Source organism: Triticum aestivum, chromosome 5A, assembly GCF_018294505.1.
Source record: "Triticum aestivum cultivar Chinese Spring chromosome 5A, IWGSC CS RefSeq v2.1, whole genome shotgun sequence".
Classification (NCBI taxonomy): domain Eukaryota; kingdom Viridiplantae; phylum Streptophyta; class Magnoliopsida; order Poales; family Poaceae; genus Triticum; species Triticum aestivum.
In genome coordinates, this window is record NC_057806.1 from 231,535,251 (window position 1) to 231,543,268 (window position 8,018).

The window sequence follows — 8,018 nt, forward strand, 5'->3', positions numbered from 1 at the left end:
GAGCCCCGCCGCCCCGCGAGCCGCCGCCCCGCCGCCCGATCCCGCCTCGCCGAGGTACCGCGCTGATCTGAGCCGCCATTTTTTTTAAAACCGTTCGGTTTTTTTAGAAACCGTACTTCATTTTTTTAGATCGGTTCGCCAGTTTTTTCCCAATTCTTCTACTTTGCGGACGTTCGTCCGTACGTTCGTTTTAACGAACGGTTTTCGCCCGTTAGTTACAGCTAACAAACGCTCGTTCGTTAGTCTGTTCGTCCATTTTCTTTTTATCGGATTAATCCGCGGTTATTTCTGGTCGCGATTTCTGATCCGATTTTCGTTTTAGTTTTTCTTTTCGCTTGTTAGTCGGAATCAGGCAATTCAAGCGCCTAAATCTTCGTCTCGAGACCCTCTTTCCGCTTAACCAACTTGAACAAGATTTTGGTACTGTAAAATTTGACCTAGGTCTAGATTAGTAAACGGATCTTGTTTCTTTCGCCGTTTGAGTTTCTTGCTCCGTTTGGTTTGATTCTTTTTGCAAACCGGAGTTCTTAAGTTGAACTTTCCGGTTAGACCTTCTCATTTGGGTTTTAATCGTGCTTCTTGTTAGTTGCTTATGTATGCTATTGTTTTTTTGTGATAGAATTCCCGGAGTGCGAAGCGTGTTATTTGGAGTCTCTAGGTTACGCAGATCGTCAGCAAGGCAAGTAACACTTTGATCATATCCCTTTATCACCCAGTTTTTATGCATTAGTTCCAATCCTCAAACATTGCATGGTTAGGATGTGACATTAACTTGTGGGTTGGGAAGTAGTTGATGAGGTAGAACCTATTACCCTGTTACATTCAAACCCTTGGGAGTTACTTCTACGCTTTGCTTATACTGCTATGCTATGCTCGTAGACATGGTTTGGGTGAGTGAAATCCATGATGGATGTGAGATTATTAATAATGGTTCAATTTAAGGTGGCAACTTAAATTTACATCTGGGTGGATTGAGGCACCTGGAGTACCCAGTGTTGCCTGTATTTTTTTGGAAATCCCAGAGTACTCGTGTGATCTTCCTATGGACAGCCACCCAGGCTCAAAGGGAACTAAGATTATTCATGCTAGAAACTTCCGTGTGCAGCCACAAGCTATTATGGGCTCTAGCATAGTTGAGTAAGTTGCGTGAAGCTCTTGAATAGGTAGATCAGCAGGTAGTGGGTTTGTAGGTTTGGTATGGTCTACCCGGAGTAGGTAGTTAATGTTTCTGAAAGACTGTGTCTCGATCATCCGTTTCTCAAACACCATGTAGTGCGAGAAATTCAACGGAGGCGGCCGAGTCTTGTGGGGAGAAGTGCGCAAACCTCTGCAGAGTGTACAAACTAATCATGGTTAGCCGTGTGCCCGGTTATGGACAATCTTGAGTATCTAGTACTTAGAGTATCTTAAGTATCTCATCACTCTTAAATAATATTGTTTGGTTGTTAATCACTTTAATTGGGATTTAGTTGGAGGAACCTTCTCAATGATGTTTCAACTACCATGATAGTAAAATTTAAAATCTATTCCTTTGTTGTAGGGAAAAATTGGCTTTTCGCAAAAACTGTAGCCATAGAGCTTTCCACCAGCCATATATGCATGTAGTCTTAGCATTATTCTGTTCTTGCTCTAATGTGTTACTTTGCCAGCATATTCCATGTGCTGGCCCGTTTTCGGGCTGCAACGTATTATGTTGAAGACTTTTCAGACAAGGAGTAAGGTTCATTAGGTCGTTGTTGTGCAGCTCAGCTATGCCGTTGGAGTTGATGGACTCGCTTTATCTTCCAAGCCTTCCGTTGTTATCGTATTAGATGGCCTTAAGCCATATTTATTGTAATGAGTTCTCTTTTGAGACATCCGATGTAATAAGTGTGTGATTGCTACTCTGTTATAAATCCTTCGAGTACTGTGTGTGTCAGCATTACCGATCCAGGGATGACACTGAAGCACAGAGACTTGACCGTTTGAGGTCGTGTCGCTACAAATATGGTATCAAAGCACACGCTGAGTGTAGGACACGTCCACTAAGATAAACCCTAGGTCACTCTTCTCTACTCATTTCTGACTCCTCTTCATTTTCTACTCTTTAGGATGGCGGAGACGAAGAACAAGTTCGCACAACCGGATGAAGACGCACCTTTTGGACGACACTTGAAGGAAGTCACTAGGTACCTGAACATAGGAATACCAAGCTTCACCGGGACATACAGCGCCACTTTACCAGAAGAGGAACGATGGATGATTCAAGTTCAAGTTCCAGGAAGGACATTCACGCCAGTCACTAAGCCCATAGAATTTTCCTTCGACGCGCCAACCTGGAGTTTAGGAAAGAGTATGGCAGCTCACATCACCATGGGACGCATTGGAGAAGTATATCACAAGGATCTTAAGGACACTATCTACCAGATATGTGGGCGCCGAGACGAGCAATGGGAGATGATCAGCACCAGGAAGGATAGATCAATTGCAGCTTTTGTCGAGGAGTTAAACCAGCACATTCGACGTCAGGAGAATCAGATGTGCGCAGACATGAAAGATTTGAAGAAGGGGAAGACAAGGATCATCGAGCTGGAAGAAGAACTTAAGTCTACCCGCGATGGATATGAGGAGGAAATTGCAACACTATTGGAGAAGAATGACGACCTGATTAAGAAGATTAGAATATTTATGGGAGACCCCACTCCAGTAGAAGAAGATGAAGAACCCAAGGAGATTCGCCCAGAGGACTACATCATCATCGACGACACCGACTCCGACCTTAGCGATGATGACTTTGAAGACGAAGCTGGAGCAGATATCATGGAATCTGCAACCGAGGAATATTTTTAGTAGACCACCATATCAGTAGTAGTATTCCGCCATGTAAATAAAGTAGTCCGATCACTTTTACGATAGTTAGATCGATTGTATGCCTTGCTTGATTGATTGAGTGAAATGATTGTGTTTTTCTCATGTGCATATGGGTAGTGCCTTCTCATTAAACCCCATTCTATTCTAATCTCTTCCCTCTAAACCCATCAGATGCCTCCGAGATGTGACCCTGGATTTGCCTTCCCGCCGGAGCTCACTCAGTTGATCCAACAGCAGAATACCCTGATGCAGTTGCTAGTTCAGAACCAGGACAACAACAACAACAATCCACCACCACCTCCACCAGTTGACAACTTAGCCCGTTTTCTGAGATTGCAGCCGCCGGTGTTTTCCAGTAGCACCGAGCCTATAGTAGCAGATGATTGGCTCCGCAAGATCGGAAGGGAGTTGACCACTACAGGATGTACTGATGCTAAGAAGGTGCATTTTGCCGCACATCAGTTAGATGGACCAGCAGCATCATGGTGGGAGAATTACATTGTCACCTACCCTATAGCCACGGTTACATGGGATCACTTTCAGCAAGCTTTCCGCACAGCCCATGTTTCAACTGGAGCTATGAGTATGAAGAAGCATGAGTTTCGTAAGTTATGCCAGGGGAACCGTACTGTGGCTCAGTACGTGGATGAGTTTAGCAAGTTATCTCGCTATGCCCCTGACAATGTGGCCACAGATGCCGTGAAGCAGGAGAAGGTTATGGAAGGGCTGAATGATAAGATGAGTATGCAGTTGATGGTAGCAACCTTCAACAACTACCAGGAGTTGGTAGATAAGGCTCTTATGATTGAAGGGAAGCAACAGCAGATTGAGAGTTGTAAGAGGAAGTATGGACAAGGGAGGTATAACTCAGGATCTCAGCAGAAGCCTCACCTAACCCCGAACTCAGGAGGACTTGTTCATAACCATGGAGGTCATAACCACACCGGAGGAGGATCGCATAACCACAATGGTACTAAGAATGGGAATGGGAATGGAGCCAATAACAATCAGAACCGCCCCAATCCAGCCACACCCGCCAAAAGAGATCTAAGTCACGTAACTTGCTTCAAGTGCGGGAAGACTGGACACTATGCCACGGAGTGCCCTGAAGGAAAGAATGGAAACGGAAATGGGAGCGCTGGGAAGAATCCCAATCCATTTAACAAAGGACAAGTGAACCACGTTAACGTGGAGGAGGTTGAAGAGCAGCCGGACGCGGTAATAGGTAAGTTTTTGGTTAAGTCATTTACCGCTCTTGTTCTTTTTGATACTGGTGCATCGCATTCATACATATCAAGGGGATTTGTGGATAAGTTTAAACTACCAACCCAAACCCTTAGGACCCCTCTCTTAGTGAGTTCACGTGGAGCAGAATATATGCTAGTCGATGGTGCGATCAGATACCCCTAACCATTGGCACCCATGTTTTTCCATCCGACCTAATTATCTTGGAGTCGCAAGGATTGGATGTGATATTAGGCATGGACTAGATGTCAAATTATGGAGGAAGCATTGACTGTGCTAGTAAGTCGATTTATCTCACCACCCCGGACGGAAAAAGGATTAAGTATATATCTAGGCATGTGCCTAGGAGGAGCCAAGTGAATACCCTCACGGGAGTTGTTCAGGAGGAAGTGCCTGTAGTGAAGGATTACCCAGATGTGTTTCTAGAGGAGTTACCAGGCATGCCACCGGATCAAGACATCGAGTTTTTGATAGAGCTATTGCCAGGTACAGGGCCAATATCCAAGAGACCCTATCGGATGCCCGCAAATGATCTGGAGGAGATTAAGAAACAGATCAAGGAGTTATTGGAGAAAGGTTACATTCGAAGAAGTTCATCACCTTGGGGAGCCCCAGTGCTTTTGGTTGAGAAGAAGGATAAGTCCCTAAGAATGGTTGTTGATTATCGGGCCTTGAATGAAGTGGTGATTAAGAATAAGTATCCGCTGCCGATGATCAATGATCTATTTGATCAGTTGCAAGGAGCTAAGGTGTTTTCAAAGATCGATCTACGATCGGGATACCATCAGTTGAAGATTCGAGAGAAGGATATACCAAAAACAGCATTCACCACGCGGTATGGATTATACGAGTATACGGTCATGTCGTTTGGACTGACTAACGCCCCTGCCTATTTCATGAGCATGATGAACAAGGTGTTCATGGAATATTTGGACAAGTTTGTTGTGGTGTTTATTGATGATATTATGGTATACTCAAAGAATGAAGAAGAGCATAAGGAGCATTTGCGTTTAGTTCACGAGAAACTCAAGGAACACTAGTTGTATGCCAAGTTCAGCAAATGCGAGTTTTGGTTGAAGGAAGTCGGATTCCTTGGACATGTTATATCAGGAGAAGGTATAGCAGTAGACCCCAGCAAGGTTCAGTCAGTCACTGAATGGTTGGCACCCACTTCATTTAGCAAGATCCGTAGTTTTCTTGGGCTCGCAGGGTACTATCGGAGATTCATTGAGAATTTTTCCAAGATTGCAAAACCAATGACTGAACTATTGAAGAAGTATACCAAGTTTAAATGGACAGAAGATTGCGAGGCAAGTTCCAGGAGTTGAAGAAACGTTTGACTACAGCCCCAGTGCTGACACTGCCAGATATACATAAGGACTTCCAAGTGTATTGCGATGCCTCTTGCTTAGGACTTGGATGTGTGCTCATGCAGGACGGAAGAGTTGTTTCGTATGCCTCGCGACAACTAAAACCTCACGAGTTGAATTATGCCATGCATGATTTGGAGCTAGCAGCCGTAGTGCATGCGTTGAAGACTTGGAGACATTACCTTATTGGAAACCGTTGTGATGTGTACACGGATCATAATAGTTTGAAGTACATCTTCACACAGAAGGAGTTGAACCTTAGGCAGAGGAGATGGTTGGAGCTTATAAAGGATTATGACATGAAGCTGCACTATCATCCAGGAAAGGCCAATGTCGTAGCAGACGCTTTGAGCCGGAAGAGCTATGCTAATATCCTTGCGAGTAAGGGAGTGCCAAAGGAGTTAGCAGAGGATATTATGGAACTTCGATTAGAGATTGTCCCAAGAGGTTTTGTTGCAACAATGGAGGTTCAGTCTACATTGTTGGGCAAGATTCGAGAGGCTCAGAAGGATGATAAAGAGATTGCCGAGATAAAGGAGAAGATGAGCAAAGGAAAGGCCAAAGGTTTTTGTGAGGATGAGCACGATACCTTATGGTTTGAGGACCAGATATGCGTGCCCAATAACACAGAGATCGGGAAGTTAATACTACAGGAGGCTCATGACTCACCATACTCGATACACCCCGGAAACACCAAGATGTATCTGGATTTGAAAGAACGTTTCTGGTGGACAGGTATGAAGAAGGATATTGCCGAGTATGTAGCCGTATGTGATGTATGTCAGAGAGTGAAGGCAGAGCATCAAAAGCCGGCAGGATAGTTACAGCCTATGCCGATACCCGAATGGAAGTGGGATAAACTTGGCATGGATTTCATCACCGGATCGCCCAGGACCAAATCAGGATATGATTCCATATGGGTAGTAGTTGATCGCTTGACCAAAGTGGCTCACTTTATCCTAGTGAAAACAACTTATACCAGTGCGAGGTTGGCCAAGATATATATGAACAGGATCGTATGTCTGCATGGAGTTCCGAGGACCATCGTATCAGATAGAGGGACACAGTTCTTCAAAGTTTTGGCATCAGCTGCACCAAACTTTGGGAACAATATTGGAGTTTAGTGCAGCATTTCACCCGCAGACGGATGGACAGACCGAGAGAGTCAATCAGATTCTAGAGGACATGTTGAGAGCCTGTGCGCTAGATTATGTATCTAGTTGGGATGACAATTTGCCTTATGCAGAGTTCTCATACAACAATAGCTACCAAGCCAGTTTGAAGATGGCACCGTTCGAAGCCCTGTACGGACGGAGGTGCAGAACACCGTTAATGTGGGATGATGTAGGAGACCGATGGTTGTTTGGACCAGACTTGATCAAGGAGTTTGAAGAGAAGGTTAAGCTGATTCGTGATAGACTAAAAATTGCTCAGTCCAGGCAGAAGAGTTATGCAGACTCAAAATGCAAGGAGGTAACCTATGAAACTGGAGACAGGGCATATCTGCGAGTATCACCCTTGCGAGGAGTAAAACGTTTTGGAGTTAAGGGAAAGTTAGCCCCAAGATTTGTAGGACCGTATCGTGTTTTAGAACGGATGGGGGAAGTTGCATACAAGTTGGAGTTACCTGAAGGACTGTCAGGAGTTCATGATGTGTTCCACGTTTTGCAGTTAAAGAAGTGTCATGCAGAGATGGCCGATATACCGTTGAGAGATACAGTACCCTTGGAGGCGATTCAATTGGACAGTGATTTGACTTATGAGGAAAAGCCAGTCAAGATTTTGGAGTTTGCCAGCCGAGTCACCCGCAGCAAGGTTATCAAGTTCTGCAAAGTTCAGTGGAGCCACCATACCGAGTATGAAGCCACCTGGGAACGAGAGGATGATCTCCGCAAGGACCACCCACACCTATTTCCTAGCCAACCCGAATCTCAAGGGCAAGATTCATCTTAAGGGGGGTAGGTTTGTAACATCCCAAATTTTCAATTTGGAATGTTATACACAGATCATTCTTGCATATCATATTTTATTGCATTTTCGTCTCGCAATCCTCAAAATCCTAAGCAACTCAAGGACCCTCGGAGAGAGTTGGGGATTTCCCGGTTTCCTTATTTGATTTTCATCAAATAGTGAAACGAGGATTTTGGTTTTAATTATTTTTCTCTCCGAAAATATTTCATATTAATATATGAGAGGAGATAATATGACTTCTCCAAAATAACTGAAATATTGGAGGAAAAATATTAAAATCATTTATTTGATTTTATTTAGATTTTATTTGCAATTAGAAAAATTGCACGTTTTTCAAAATTGCATTTTAGGGCCAAGAAAATGTTCATCTTGTTCTAAATATTTTATTTAGACGGTGAAAATTTGTTTTGTCATTTTTAGAATTTTATTTTATTTCTAAGGATTTTTCTCAGTTCGGCGGAATTTTTTAAAAAAAACTTCCCGCGCCTGACTCGGCCGAAGCCCAGCCGAGCCAGGCCGGCCCACCCCGCGCACCGCCTCCCCTCGCGCGCGCCGCCGTGCTCGGCACGGACGCCGAGGAGA